The following is a 14687-nucleotide window of genomic DNA, read 5'->3' as shown; positions in this document are numbered from 1 at the left end:
GTTTATACAGCAGGGAGACCGAGGAATGTTCTCTGTTCATTTTCATACAGATGAAATTGGAACTGACTGCATCAGCAATCCGCTGCAATAAATGATTTTTGAAATCAGAAGTATTTTCCCTCCTCTTAAAGCTGAAATCCAAGCAGAAAAAAACCTAAAGGAAACTGTTTAGAGTCTAAATCTTTCTTCCATTCTGAAATCTACATTTACAATAGAAAAGTCCATCCAACAAATCATATTTATGCAGACAGGAGAGAAACAAATACTGTTAAATCTCTTCTATTTCAAGCCAATACTATTTAAGCCCAAACTGTAGCAGACCGAGATTGCGGACCCTTCCAAATTCTCACCATCTTCACATTTAAATTTAATCACTGACAATATAATGCTTAACACAAACAGTGGTGGATCTTCCTATAGGCAACATGCAGCTACCTATGGGCCCTATTGCCCCCTTTTTTGACAAAAAAAAAAAAAATCAAACATAAGGGAAATGGCAGAGAGGGACTGTCTCACAGTTAGGGCAAAATGTTCGGCCTTAACTATTGGAGAGGGAAATGTTTTTACCAGACATTAAGACTGGGAAGATTTAAACTTGTCGGATTTCATAAGATTTTCACCGTCAAAAACCAAATAACAGGAAACTGAACGCAGCAGCACTGGTGATAAAGCTGCTTGCTGCTTGTTGAGTGAAAGAGACGGAGAGTGAGAACTTGAGAGGGGAAGAGAAGGTGGAAGTTGTATAATTGCCCAATAAACCTATAAATAACTTAGAACGCTGCTTTGTCGCTTAATGACCTGCCTGCCCGAAACTTGCAATATTTTCTAACGAGCTTACCTGAGCCACTGGACCCACCCTTGGGCTGTGAGTTGGCCCGATGAAATAGTTAGAAGCTTGCCTCGGTACGGCGCTGAACAGAACCTTCTGGTTTGGCAAACCTTTCACAACTGCAGGTCTGCAGGTAGTAGTTATCTGTCTGTATCTTTTTGCACCTGGTGCACTCTGTTAAATGCCTTTAACACTCAAAAAATGATCATGCCTACATGTAGTGGCTTCAGATCCAATACATCTTTATAACAGCTTGTTTGAAACTCTTATTCTCAGCACTGGTTGAATCATTTGTAGCCAATGACCGCAACAAAAATGATTTTTGTGTTGCCCTTAGGACATTTAGTTTCCCCTCATAAAAAGCCACCGCTAGTTAACCTCTTCAATTAGAAGACACACTAAACACAGTTTACAGAACGTAGTCTCAGTCATTCTGTCATCAGAATGACTGCAGAGTATATTTTGTCTGTCCTCACATCTGTATCCAGCGGTTGTGCGTTTTACAGCTGCTGAACCAACAGGTTGGCTGAACTTCATGCGACCTTGATTTGCATGAAAGCGCGCCGTTAGGCAAAGCACTGCCACAACGAAGAAGCCTAATTGATTGGGCAAGCATTAATCAGAATTTACATGCAGGAATGCAACAGGACATGGACAGACCATCCATCTAAAATCTGTGACACAGTGACCACAATTTATGATTGATGTCCTCAGCTGCAGGAAAAACACCAGACTTGAGCGAAGCTTACAAGCAATTTTAAACCAATAAAACTCATGACAGGATACATGTGCTGCTTAAACAAAAAGACACTCAACAATATGAAAACACTTCTGTACCAATCCAGTAGGTTTTTGTCATAATGCTCCAGCAGTTTTTCTTTCTGTCCATTGCTCATACAGATATAAAATTACAAAAAAACAAAAACAGCTCTAAATGAAACCACTACAATAAATAGCATATTAAAGGAGCAGGTTTTTATCATGACACGTGATTCTATTAGATTTTATAGTGCAATATAACAGAAGAAAGGTTGAAAACAGAGGAACTTCATGTTCTTTGGCTTACAATCAAGATGCTGGAGTGAGAACACTTGACAGATGATGTGAAAATTTCCCCAATTGCCTCCTCTCTTTGGTATTCTAGCCATGGAGCATCACAGGTAGAGCTTGTTAGTTTCTGTCTAAAAGCCAACCTCTGAATCCACTGTATTCATCTTTCAGGCAGATACTCTTTCAGCTAATCAGTCTTCCCCATTTAAGACTGACAGCTCAGGAGTTGAAGGGAGTGCGACGTCAACAGTTAGCACCAGAACACCTGTGTTTGATAAGGCTATTGCAGATTGATACTTCAATCCCAGCATGTGTCTTGCAGATTTTACATATTCTGCTAAAGAGGCTCATTTCGAAATGAAATAAATGACGAGATGTCCACTTTCTGAAAAACTGAAACATTCTTTCAAAGTGATTAATGGTATGAAAAGCATCAAAAGAAGAAATGTTTTAACTTCAAAATAGGGAATAGACCTAGAGTAACACTTGGAAAATCTTCCACAAGAATTAGAATTTAATAGAAAACACAATAAACAGGGATAAAAAGGGGATTTCTGTAATGGAAAACAATGAAATTCTAACAAGCTTACAACTGTCAAAAATTTACAGTATGCTGTAAAACCAATGTTTCATCATAAACAATGTAATTAAGCTACATCCCCACTGTTGCTTGGTGAGGATATAATAAGATGTGGCAGGACTTATAAATATTTGCTTTAAAAACTTTTGCCCACCCCTCATGCCCTCTGTCTTGGTGAGAAGCACCAGAAGCAGAGGATTTCAGTGGGTAAAGGTACACAAGTTTACAGTACACAGTGAGTGGGGAATAAGTAAAATTGGGTTAGTGTGACAGATGCTGCTTCATGCGTCAGTAGCAGTGTGCTGATGTCCCCCATAGCTGTTCATGTGAATGTGCGCATGTGTGTGTGAGCATAGTATTTCAGCCTGGCTTACTTGCCGAGTCTCTGCTTTAAATCAAAATTGGAACACCAGCTAGATGACAGAGCACAGCCTGCAGCCGGCCTGACTAAACAAAAAGAGAAAAATTGTCAAAGGCCTGAAGGTCGCTCCTCCTTATATCCTCACTGTTGAGAGCAGCTGCATAAGAAAGCTTCCATTTCTGTCTCGTGGTTTAACTGATGGGCTACTGAAGTGCTGAAGGCTGGTGGTCACTGTTGGGTCATGAGCCCTTTCATCAAGTTTTACTGTATTTAGACAGGTTCACTGCTGCAACAAAGGTGTGATAATTCGGAAATACATTCAAGCTCTTTAGGTGGAAACAAGACAGTCTACAGTCCTTAGGTGCAGAGGTGCTTTGAGCTACATGCCAACATCAACATGCTAACATGCTCAATAAGACAGTGCAAACATGCAGCTTTTAACCCTTATAAACCTGGATCGACATCAGTTTTCTCTTCACTGCACTCAGACTCCTGTCACAAGCTATTTGAACCTTTGAAACCTGAGCAAATTGTTTTGTTTTTGTTTGTTTTTGTCTCAGAAACTTCAACTTGTTAAAAAAAAAATAGAAAGAAATGTCTACAAAACTATATCTTTAATTATTATTATCGTTCTAGATTTAAAATTATGTTACATAAAAAATAGATAGATAGATAGATAGATAGATAGATAGATAGATAGATAGATAGATAGATAGATAGATAGATAGAAATTTTCAGCAATTTTTCTAGCACATCTTTTGGACAACCTGAGTATCTGTACAAAATTTCAAGGCAATCCGTGAAAGACAGAATCTATTTGTTGTTAAGATATTCCTGGAATAAAGTGGTGGACTGACTTTTAGAGAATGTCATGGCAAATACAATAAACCCTTTAGTTGACAAAAATCTCTGATGTTGCAGCATCAGTGAAATTTCTCCAACTAGTCTCTAAATTTAGGTTTGAGGACATTTGTAAACACTGCTGTCTTTATTACAAATACAAGACTCTTGTGTCCCTGAAGCCACTATCTCTCATCTCAAAGAACTGAACACTCTCCCCAGGAGCTCCTGTCTTCAGATAGCACCTGCACCTAATTTATAAATAGATATACTATTGCCAGTTTTAAGAGGGGATTAGACAGATTTTAAATTACAAAAAGGCAAAAGAGGGAATGACGAGAAGTGAGAACCATGAATCACGAAACAAATGAAAACCAATCCCGGAAAACCCCAGCTGGAGATGAAGTGATGGAATATGTTGTTTTTCAACAGAACAGGTTTCACTAATGCGCAATATCCTCTGTGTTTATTTTCACCAGACCTTAATCTTCCACTTATTTAGTTCACAGCTTGTCGCGGCCACGAGTTTCACACCACATAAATCACAGCATAATCTGTTGGCAAGGACCCTTGGGAGGCGTTCTCAGAGCCTGCTAATGAATGGTGTTTATGAGTGCTAATCTGTGGCATGTAAACTACCATTTTGGGTTGAGATAAGCCACAATAAGGTAAAAATGTATTTGTAAGTGTGTTCATTGCAGGCTGCAGATTCACTGATTCAGGTCAGTTTCCATGTGAAAAGTCATTTACCTTCAGTTTGAGTTGTAATATAAGTGTCAAGGCAAAGTATTTACTATTATCTCATGTCACCGAGGATCTCAACAGAACCTATAGAAAAAGGTTTACAAATTTTAACGTGGACATTTCTCACTTAATGGAAATGCATGCATGATCACTTCATTATAATTGATATGCAACTCTGAACAACCTCTGAAGGTAAGTAAAAAAGGAAGAAAAATGTCTTGGCAATCCCACAGTCATGCCTCAAGGTGAAGGTAATAAGTTAATGTGGTTTATGGAAATATGGGGTTTTACAAGAACTTTGGTTACCTGAAATATGTTTTTTTTTTTTTTTACTTTTGGTTAGTACTTTGCCTGATAAGATTGATATCTCTTGAGAAACATATGGGAACTATTACTGGGAAATAGGCCTAAAAGGTCTAAATAACCACAGTTTGAAGGGATTTTAATGGGACAACGGTAAGGGCCTCTATAACGGTAAACCACAGCGCATGACTGACTTAACAGAGACAGGCTTGTGTCTTACAGTTTCCATGGCAACGGAGCATCAACGAAGAGTACTCGTGCACTCTTAAAGACAGAGACGAGTATAGTTGAAGCCTGTCTTTTCTTCCTTGTGGCATGAAATGTCAAATAAAATGCACAAAGAGAGCAAGAATACAACCTATCCCATGGTGTTTAACAGAACAATAAAATAACTATGTTGCGATAAAATAAATATGTGTGTCAAGCGTTTCTCAGAAACTTAATACTAATCTTAAGTGAAATGCAAGAATGCTCCCCCGCCCGCAATCTTTATGTACCAAACCCACTTGGTTGCTGCTCGAGCACTTGCTCAAAGAAGCTGGCAGCAGGTCTGTCTCTAGTTCATCCAAGACAAACACGCTCCTCTCGCTCCAGAGTCCAAAGATGAGCTGCCATGGAGTTCAGGGCCCTCTTTGCACAGTGTCTGTGCAGCTGGTCCGCAGCACCAGCTACACCTTGCCAACGCAGGGTGTTCGTGCAAACACGGTTTGAACCTCTACAACACTTTGAGTGTCAGTAACTGGACTTGGTTTGGCCATGATGTAAACTTGAAGGGTCAACTAAAAATAAGTGTTGCATGGCAAGTTTCAGGCGGGCTGTGTGCCACAGTGCTTTTCGCCAGCAATCTTCCCCACTTGAATCGAAATAGTGTTCACCGGAGGTGGGCAACGCCACCCCTCTCTCCTCTCGCTGCTTGTTTTTCTGTGCCTCACCAAGGCAGCTTGTCTCTAACGTTTATCTGCTGCCCTTTCAATTAGATAGGGACAACAGAGAAGCCTATTTGGACAGAGGTCTGTGTCACCTCAAGGCTATGGCTGCCACTGTTGAGGTCATGCCATGAAAGGGAAATGGAGCAGTACTGTTTCCCCCGAGCACTCTGAAACACAAGTGATTACACTGACTGATCTGTCCAAGGGACCCTTGTTGGTGAGGATCAAAGGCGGCCTGGAGACCACCTGGAACTTCTCTTGGCAGTAGACTTGGCCTGTAGAGGGATGAGAGGCTCTGGGAAAAGGCACATAAGAACTGTGCCTCTCATTCCCATCCTGATCTTCGTGAGAACACAGGCTCTTTGAGTGAAGAGCCTCCTTTGCTTCCAATGTGATTTTTTTTCCAAGCATTCAGTGTCACATTTAAATATAATATATCTCTGGTACAATCTAAGTAGATTAGGGCTGAATAGGGTGGGTCGCCATACTTAAACAATTGGTCTCTCTGGCCCAAGCATCCTGGTAGGTCTTCCTGGACCCCCATGAAAGCTGGTTAAATTAGTTAGGACCAGGCATAGAAAGGGCGCAAGAAGCCTACACCCCCTTTACTCACATTTCATTTAATTTCTTGGTATTTTCTACATAATCGTGCTTAGCATCACATCCTCGTTCAGCAGTGCGTATGATATTTTAGGAAAAGCACATACAATGGTTCGTATGATATCCAACAAATTAGTGCCCACTCATAAAAGTTTGTTTACGACAGAGTTTATTTTGTGCAGTGGTCCAAAAATCCGATGGAAAAATCCCATTGGCTTTTTGTTGAAGGAACCAGGGAATTGTTAGCTTCCAGGTTGGCTTTCAGCAAAACCTCATTGCCGGGACACTCTATTCATTAAAGACTTTAAGTGCCCTTAAAGTGATAGAATACTTCATTCCTTACCCATAATGTGAATGGAGTGGTGTGTCGCACAGCCATCAAATACATCGTGGTCAACTTCACCACACCACAGACTGCATGGGTTGTAGATGCTGCAAAGATGTGAGCTCTGCGCCGGGGACAGTCGTGAAAATCTGTCTGGCTGCGCAGGAGACATTTCAATACTACTTTGTACAAGATCATTTTGGTTGATACTATTGCGTCTATTAAATAAGCTTGAAATAGCCACCCACAAACGCCATGGTAACTATGACCAACTTGCTGCATTGGGTTGTACTTTTGAGTGCTGTTTTTGAGTGATGGTCCAAGGGTTCTTTGGGTGTCGACTGATTTGCAGAATGTGAGGAGAGTTGCTGTGTGACGCTAAACTGATTTGTCTGCCTTTTGCATTCATATGAAATGACTAAACCCAAACAACCATTCCCCAAAAATGAAGAGGCTATTACAAAAACTAAGTCCAAATCAATGAGGCAATACATTCATTTATCAAACAATAAAAATTAAGACTTAACCAAAAACATGGCGGTTCCCTGTTTGACTAATTTAACACACCAGGTGTGAGTGGATCCTTAGATGCCAGGTCAGGTGATGCATTCAAGTAAGCCAAAAACAATGGGAAATAAGGGCTTGCTAGAAATGAATTGAGTACCGGTAACCATCCTTGGTTTTACACTATTCTGAACATAGGTCTCCTAGGGAAAGTCCTGTGTTGAAAGTTTTGTGACAATAATAATATAATAATGACACATTTACATAGACAACAGTTTAGTCAGGAACGATAATTGTATTTTTAAATATCTCTGAACTGAGCAGTAAAAGCAATTTCACCTAAGTGCATTAAATGCTGTGAAAGTGAAGAAATATGGAAAAATACAGCAAATCACAGAGGGACGTAACAAGAGTAAGTAAAACGTTGGACCATTTAGCTCCTAAATTCCTATCTATGGGCCAGTAGTGTGGTTTGGCGGACACATTTCCCCTCTTTCTACAGTATGACAAACATACCCAAATGTGTACTCAGTGCAAGAGAAAAGACAGGATACATTTGGTGCTGAATTGCAGGGGACTGTGTAAATGGCCGAGAACTCTTACAAGTTGCACATTGGAAAAAAAGGAATGGGATGCAAAAAGTGTTCCTAGTGGTCTGAAAATATGTCTGCACACAAATTGATTTTGCATGCATACGGGCAATATTTTGTACATATGGCAGTGGTATACATAGTCTTTACAGGACCATGAAAAATCCATTTTGTGCACTTTATTAAGGCCATACCAAACCTGTTAAACATCATATTGATTGCATCTTTTTGTGGTTTGGTGCTTTCTTGGTCTGTTCCTATGCATGCAGGACGATTGTGCTCAGCACTTTATGAGCAAAGGCAAAAGGGTAGCGGCAAGTTCAATAATCTATAAATGTTAAACACTTATGTCCAGCAAAAGTCAGTCTACACAAACTCTAAATGTGAGATGTCTCAGACCTGAGGGTTTAGATTGTTTCTGTTTTCATTGCGTTCATCCATGACACTGTGGTAGATAGCGAGCTAGGTTTGTGTTACTCAACATCAGTGGAAGTAAATGTTACTAACAGAAACAGACATGGAATGTGTGTTTCCACTAGCTCAGATTTTTTATGATCTGTGTCCCATGTTATTACTAGATATGATTGTTTCTTAACCACGTGTCCTTGGCAAAAAAGTACAGCGTCTCTATAGTTCAAATGTTACCTTTTAAGGAAACAGCAACTTAGAATGAGCATCACAGTAAGTTTCCACCCAACCTCTGCCGTATCTAACCTGCAGCAACCAGACAAGAAAAAGAAGCAGGGCTTTATTAGCGCTGTTTTACATAGCTCTACAACATGTTTACCAAAGTGCTGCTGTGGTCCTGCTAACCATGATGCTGTTGTTCTGGCTTTAAATGTGATCATAAAAAACAAAATCATCCATTCAACCCGAACAATGATTGTGAGACATGCTCACTTGTTTTTCTGTGATTCCATTGCAGTGACCCTTTCTTTAGTGTCTATTCTTTAAGCTGATCAAATAACTAGATTAATTGGGAAGGGAGAGATTTTTTTCTTCTCTAGCACCCCATGAGTACTCTTAGACGTCCAACTGGTCCACTTGGCCAAATTTCTGTTGAGCATGTATCACTGTTTGAGAGGCTGCATTGGAAAAACAAGACTGAATAAAAAGTTTAAGGCCCAGACACACCAAACTTCCATCAAAGAACTGGTGGCAAAGAGGGCCGACTATTGCGTCGCCTCGTGTCCCTTCTGTCTCGGCCAAAAAGTTGCACATGAAAATGCCACAAGGACTGCAGCCAACTGTCAACTAGCATGACACATGAGCACGTATGTTCTGCACCAGAATGGGAGAAATCAACTCATGCAGCCATAGTCTGTATTTGCCATCCACAAAGGGAAACCAGCAGACCAACAAGACAGATTCAAGATGCTAGTTAGCCAGTTGGCCTATTAACAGCACAAGCTGATGTTGAAAGAAAAAAAGATATTCATGGTGAAAATTAAAACAAACAATTGCGAACCATTTCTGCTGAAGAGCTCAACTGCAAAAAAAAAAAAAAATTCTTTCCTCATGCAAGGATTTTGTTTCGATCTCACTTGTTCTTGACTTTAGTCATTTCCTTTCCTCATTTCCATTTCTCTTCTTGTTCCATGAGCTGAACTGCCAATCAAAGTGAATTCTTTCACCGACAGGCTCTGCCCTCTCCAACAGCAATACGTCATGCTGAATCAGACAAAAAAAGCAGTGAAAATTACCATAGTGTATGTCATTATATATAATATATATATATAATTTTGAATGACATACTGTACATTTGTATATATTCTCTATCTCTTCCTTTTGTAAATACAATTACATGTCTATGTCTGTCTTTTTTTCTATTTTTCTTATCCCTAACTTATTTCCCTCCCCTGTACTGTGAGCATTGCCAACCCGGAAAAAATTCCTTGTTCCTTATTTGTTGAACTTGGCCAATAAACGTGATTCTGATCCGCTTTTTACTTTAGTGACTAAACATAGGCTCTAAAAAATCCTGAAAGTGGTGTTCATTTGTGGCAATTATCTACATTAACAACATGCAAGTATCATTATTTGTTTACCACAGGGCTCATTTTTTGCCAAAATCCACTGAAAAATTCCTACAGACTTTTTGAAAAGGATCGGCATTACTTCTGGACTGGCCTACAGCAAAATGTCATTCCTTAGGCACTCTATTGAAGTTGGTCACGTAAAAAGACAAATGAGTTACCTTTTGGTTCTATCAACAATTCATGGCATTGCATGCGGTGTGAGGAAATGTTGACATGGCTACCTAAATAGAGAGATAACTGAGCGCACTGTTTTCTGAATTCAGCAGGATTGAAAGCAGTCAAAAGAATCATTGTCTTAAATCAAATCTTTCAAAATCACTTTGCTATAGTCAAATTTGAATGTGTGAGTGCTAAGTGGCTAAGTTGCTTGAATTTATTTTTCAGTCCGGTCTTCAGAGGCCACAGCTTCACAGTGTAAGTCAGGAATGACATGCAATCTAAAACATCATAAACACTTTCTTGGCATGCTTGGCTGGAGCTTCGAATATTGTCCACAAATATGCAAGAACAATGATTTACACAGCCAATTCCCTTATACCTGAGGCCAGAGAGAAAATCTGGCACCCAGACAGATTAGCAAGACAGTCTTTTAAGAGAGGGTCCTCAGGGGAAGCTTAATGCTTGCTTTACATATGGCGAGAAAACTTCCCTTGAATTTTAATGGACTGCTTTGGTCACTTTATTGAACTCCGTATAATAGTGGCCTAAAATTGTTCGGCAAATGATAAGCAGTTAGACTGCTGGCCCCCTGCCATGAGCTATATGAGATCTGAAATATTGGCTTCGACAGGGGAGTTAGGATAAAGAGCCAACCTGCGTCTGTCTCCAGGAGGAACTAAACCTGAGTCTGAAGGAATGTTCCAGACCATAGAGAGTTTCTGTGGTGCAGATCAGAACCCAGACGCGCAGACTATTGTGAGGGGATTATTAGTTCCCATGTAGTCCTTATGCCCTCTAACCCCCCCCTCTTCCTTCTCCACACTCGTCTTTGTGCCCGAGTCTACACCCTGGGTCCATTGAGCTGAGAAAATTAGGTTCTGCTCTTAAAAGATCCATGTCCATTAACTACATGACTCAGCATTTGTAGTGTTGGTTGGATGTGTTGGTAGGACGTGAAGAAAAAAACCCTGTTTCCGTGGCCAGCAGATGCTCGTTAGTGCCATATTTTCTCAGGAACACTTTTGACCTCAGTTCTTTTACTGCCTTGCCCTTCCTCTCTAATGGTTTCAGTTTGACCTGAAGAGAGAGGAACAATTTGCCATTGGCTGCAGTTTTGGCGCTGAGGCATCCCCAGCCAACCACAACAGTCTCTCCATGGTGGGCCTGAGGACTTGTAAATTAGACAAGCTCCCCAAATCCCCTGTTTTTTGATGAATTGACTGAAGCAATCTAATGGTGTTTTCTAACTGGGCAGGCAAAAACGGTGGATTTGGCACCATCCAGACTGTCTCGCTGTGCAGGGTCCCATAAATTTTGTGCAGAGTTTTGGTGTTACTGAGGTCGATGTGCCTCTCCTTTCACTCTGTCTGTCTTAGAGGATGAGGAGAGATGAAGACACTCAGCTTGCTCCCGTGTTGTTTTGCAGCGGGGTAATGTTGCATTGAACCTCTCCAAAATCCTGGGCCTGGTAGCCTATTTATGGGCTCTTTCATGCCTCACCTACTTTAAAAAACATTCCATCATTTGTGCACCATTAAGTTTGGTGTAGATGGATGTGAGATTTCTTAGATCACTCTTTCCAGCCTCCCAATCTTGGATGCAATTTTGACACGTTTGTGACTGCATTTCTTCACTGTGGTCACACAGTGTGTTCGCAGGCAAACATAAGATCAACAAAAACTTTGGTGGAGATGTTTATAGACAGTATCTGGTCAATATAGCTGTCTGTCTATGGCATTTATAGCACATGTTGGGGGAATACCAGGACAAAGATGATGACTTTTTCAGGACAGAGGCAGGATATAGCTGAAAGTCAGTCACATGCATCACATAATGTACCTGTTATAGTCCATATGTCTCTCTTTAGCTTTATAAAGAGGCTTTAAAACACTACATTATCATGTACTTTAAAAAACTTACTTACATAAAAAAAAAACTTTACGAAAAAAAACCCCAAAAATAAAACAATACAGTGACAAATTTGATGTGCTGACACAAACACGGAAATCCCCAAATTAGCAAGTATAGCAAGTACACACATCACGCCGTCTCATGCAATATGTGAGGCAGATTATTTTGCCCATAATCTACCAACGTTTGACATAAGGAAATACTAAAACTTTAAGACAAACATCAACATTACACACTTGATTGCTGGTTGAATTATGTTTTGAAGGACAAACTTTGGGGTTTTAGAAATATGATTACGACGCCTAAGGGGATTTAAATGATCATGTTGTTGGTTTGTTTAAGCCTATTCTAACAAATGACGAACACTTAACTCTAATAAGCCAAAGTATCTTTTTAAAATGTTATTTGATTTATTTCTTACCCTCCAGGCAGGATCTGGTTTTAATTCACTGCAGTCAAGACAATGTGAAACTCAACTTACAGCGATTTATTGGTAATAAATCACAGCGAACATTTGTCACTTTGTTTTGGGGTAAAAATGTTGAAGTCTTTGGTGCATTTGCAAGAAGACTGACTGTGTTCAGTTCCAACCTGACAGCTGAGACTGTGAGGTGGCTGCTGACAAAGCACACATAAAAGTTGCATCTAAAATCTTGCATTACAAATATTTATTTAAAAATAGCATAATGTACACTGTGGGACATAAGAAAATATTAAAACTGACATAAAAAGAGGCTGTCTAAATGCTCACTGGAATGAATGAAAAACATATATGAGTAGTTTCTCATGCTGAACTAAAACAAAGTCGTTGACTTGAGGGTGAGTAGGCAATTATATTTGTATTGGACATTTCATACAACAGGGTAATTTAATGCAATTTGCAGGTTAGTAATACAGCAAAGGTAAAAGATTCAAAATTTTAAAGTGTGATGTATAAGCAGGAGATACATGCGATGCAAAATTGTAAAAGTAAGCACGTACACTTTAATTCAATTCAATATCAAGGAGAATTAATATTAAAGGTAACTGGATATGACTGTGAATCCAAACAAAAATGGAGGCAAAAACCTACTCTCTCATGAGTACGGACATTCCCTCGTGTTTGTGACTGTGTGGCTGTGAGCTCCTCTACAATATTCCGGAGTTGATCATTTATTTGTTCCAAGACCTTTGGAAGAATGTTTTTGAACCCTGCAGCAAATAAGCCTGGAGGTTTTCTGTAATTGATCAAGATGTGGCATGTCTGCATTCATCGTGACAGTGATTGGCCCACGCGGCAGAGTTTGTGGCTGCTCGACCGCTGCAGGAATCATTTTCCCTTCTCTATTTTGGTGGGGTTTTTTTAAAAACAATTTTTAAACAAGTTTATCTGTAATTCCCTCATAATTTGAGGAAAACATTGGACATGACCTCCATACCCTTGCCTCTGCGTGTGTGTGTGTGTGTGTGTGTGTGTCCTGCTGTGTGTTTGATAAATATTTCTGACCTGAAATGGAGAGATAAAGAAAGGGGTGAAGCTGTTTTATATGAGTGTAGAAAAGGATGAATTTTAGATTGTGTGTGTGCATATAAACTTCTGTATATGTGTGTGCAGGGTGGAGTGTGTTTGCCCCTGCTTCCTCACTCACCTCCCACTTGAACCACATCTGGAAGGGATCAGCTGGAAGGGCTGGAAACCCTGAAAAATTAAGAAGCACTTAAAACAGAGCAAAATATTTAAATTGAGCGAGCAGATAGGATGTGTGAACTACACCTCCTTGCACTGCAGGAATGTGGAACCGGAGAATCTGTGGAACATGCATCCCTCGTTTCCTCTCTCTCCACTCCTCATGCTCCTTTATGGTTTTGTTCTAATCCGTCGATATTACATCTTCTTTAAAAATACCGCAAAATGAAAAATGCCTTTTACACATGCTTACTTGCCTTGTTTCCTTGGGTGTAGTCTTCGGCTTTTATTATAATGTGCCAAACACTGCCAAAGATTCATTTTTTTGCACCTAAAAAATTTTTAAAAAAAATCAGAACCTCATCCCTGTCTTTTCCTGTGTCAAGTTTATGTCTAAATCCTCTACAATAAAATATGAACACATATTTTGGGATAGACATATGCCTCCCATTATTTAACACCATCTGTGTTTAAGTAAGTTTAACACTGAGTAGCAACACATTAAAATCCTGGCAATTTGTGACCTTACAAGCAGCTGTGGAGGAAGTATTCAGAACTAACACAAGTATCTGGTAAAAGTACTACTACAACACTGTGAAAATGCTCTCTTATAAGTAAAAGTCCTGCATTGAAAATGTTACTAAAGTAAAAAATAAATGAGTATAATAGGTAACACACTTTATGTATTAATAGTAAAAGTACCCAGTGCAGACAAATCTAGATAAAAAACCCATCAACAACAAACCACAGACAAACTCAAAATAATTTTAAATAAATTAGAAGATGACTTAAATATTTATCAAAGACATATGCAGAAAAATTATTTATTTTTTTGCAAGCATCTAATTAAATAATCAACAAATCATTTCAGCAGTTTAACTGTTGGGTAATTTAATTTATAACAAAACATATTTATGTTCTCTTATTGCAAAAATCTTATTTTGCAAAGTAATTAGTGGTTTAAGTTTTCAGATAAATTAAGTGAGGTAAAAAGTACAATATTTCCCTCTGAACTGTGGAGTAAAAATATAAAGTAGCATAAATTAAATACCTTAAATTTGTACTTAAGTACAGTACTTGAGTAAATGAACTTAGTAACATTCCACCACTGTCCACAAGGAAAACATTTCCTATCAGGCGAAATATTACTTATTTTTCGTTTACACTGAATATTGTATTATATTATAGAATCAAGAAAGACGATATAAATATGGCAAGCTTACCAAATTGTATTTGGGAAAGAAGCAGTTGAAGCGA

This window comes from Plectropomus leopardus, chromosome 11 (assembly GCF_026936395.1).
Source record: "Plectropomus leopardus strain MGB_pleo_1.0 chromosome 11, ASM2693639v1, whole genome shotgun sequence".
NCBI lineage: Eukaryota > Metazoa > Chordata > Actinopteri > Perciformes > Serranidae > Plectropomus > Plectropomus leopardus.
This window is presented reverse-complemented; position numbering follows the sequence as displayed.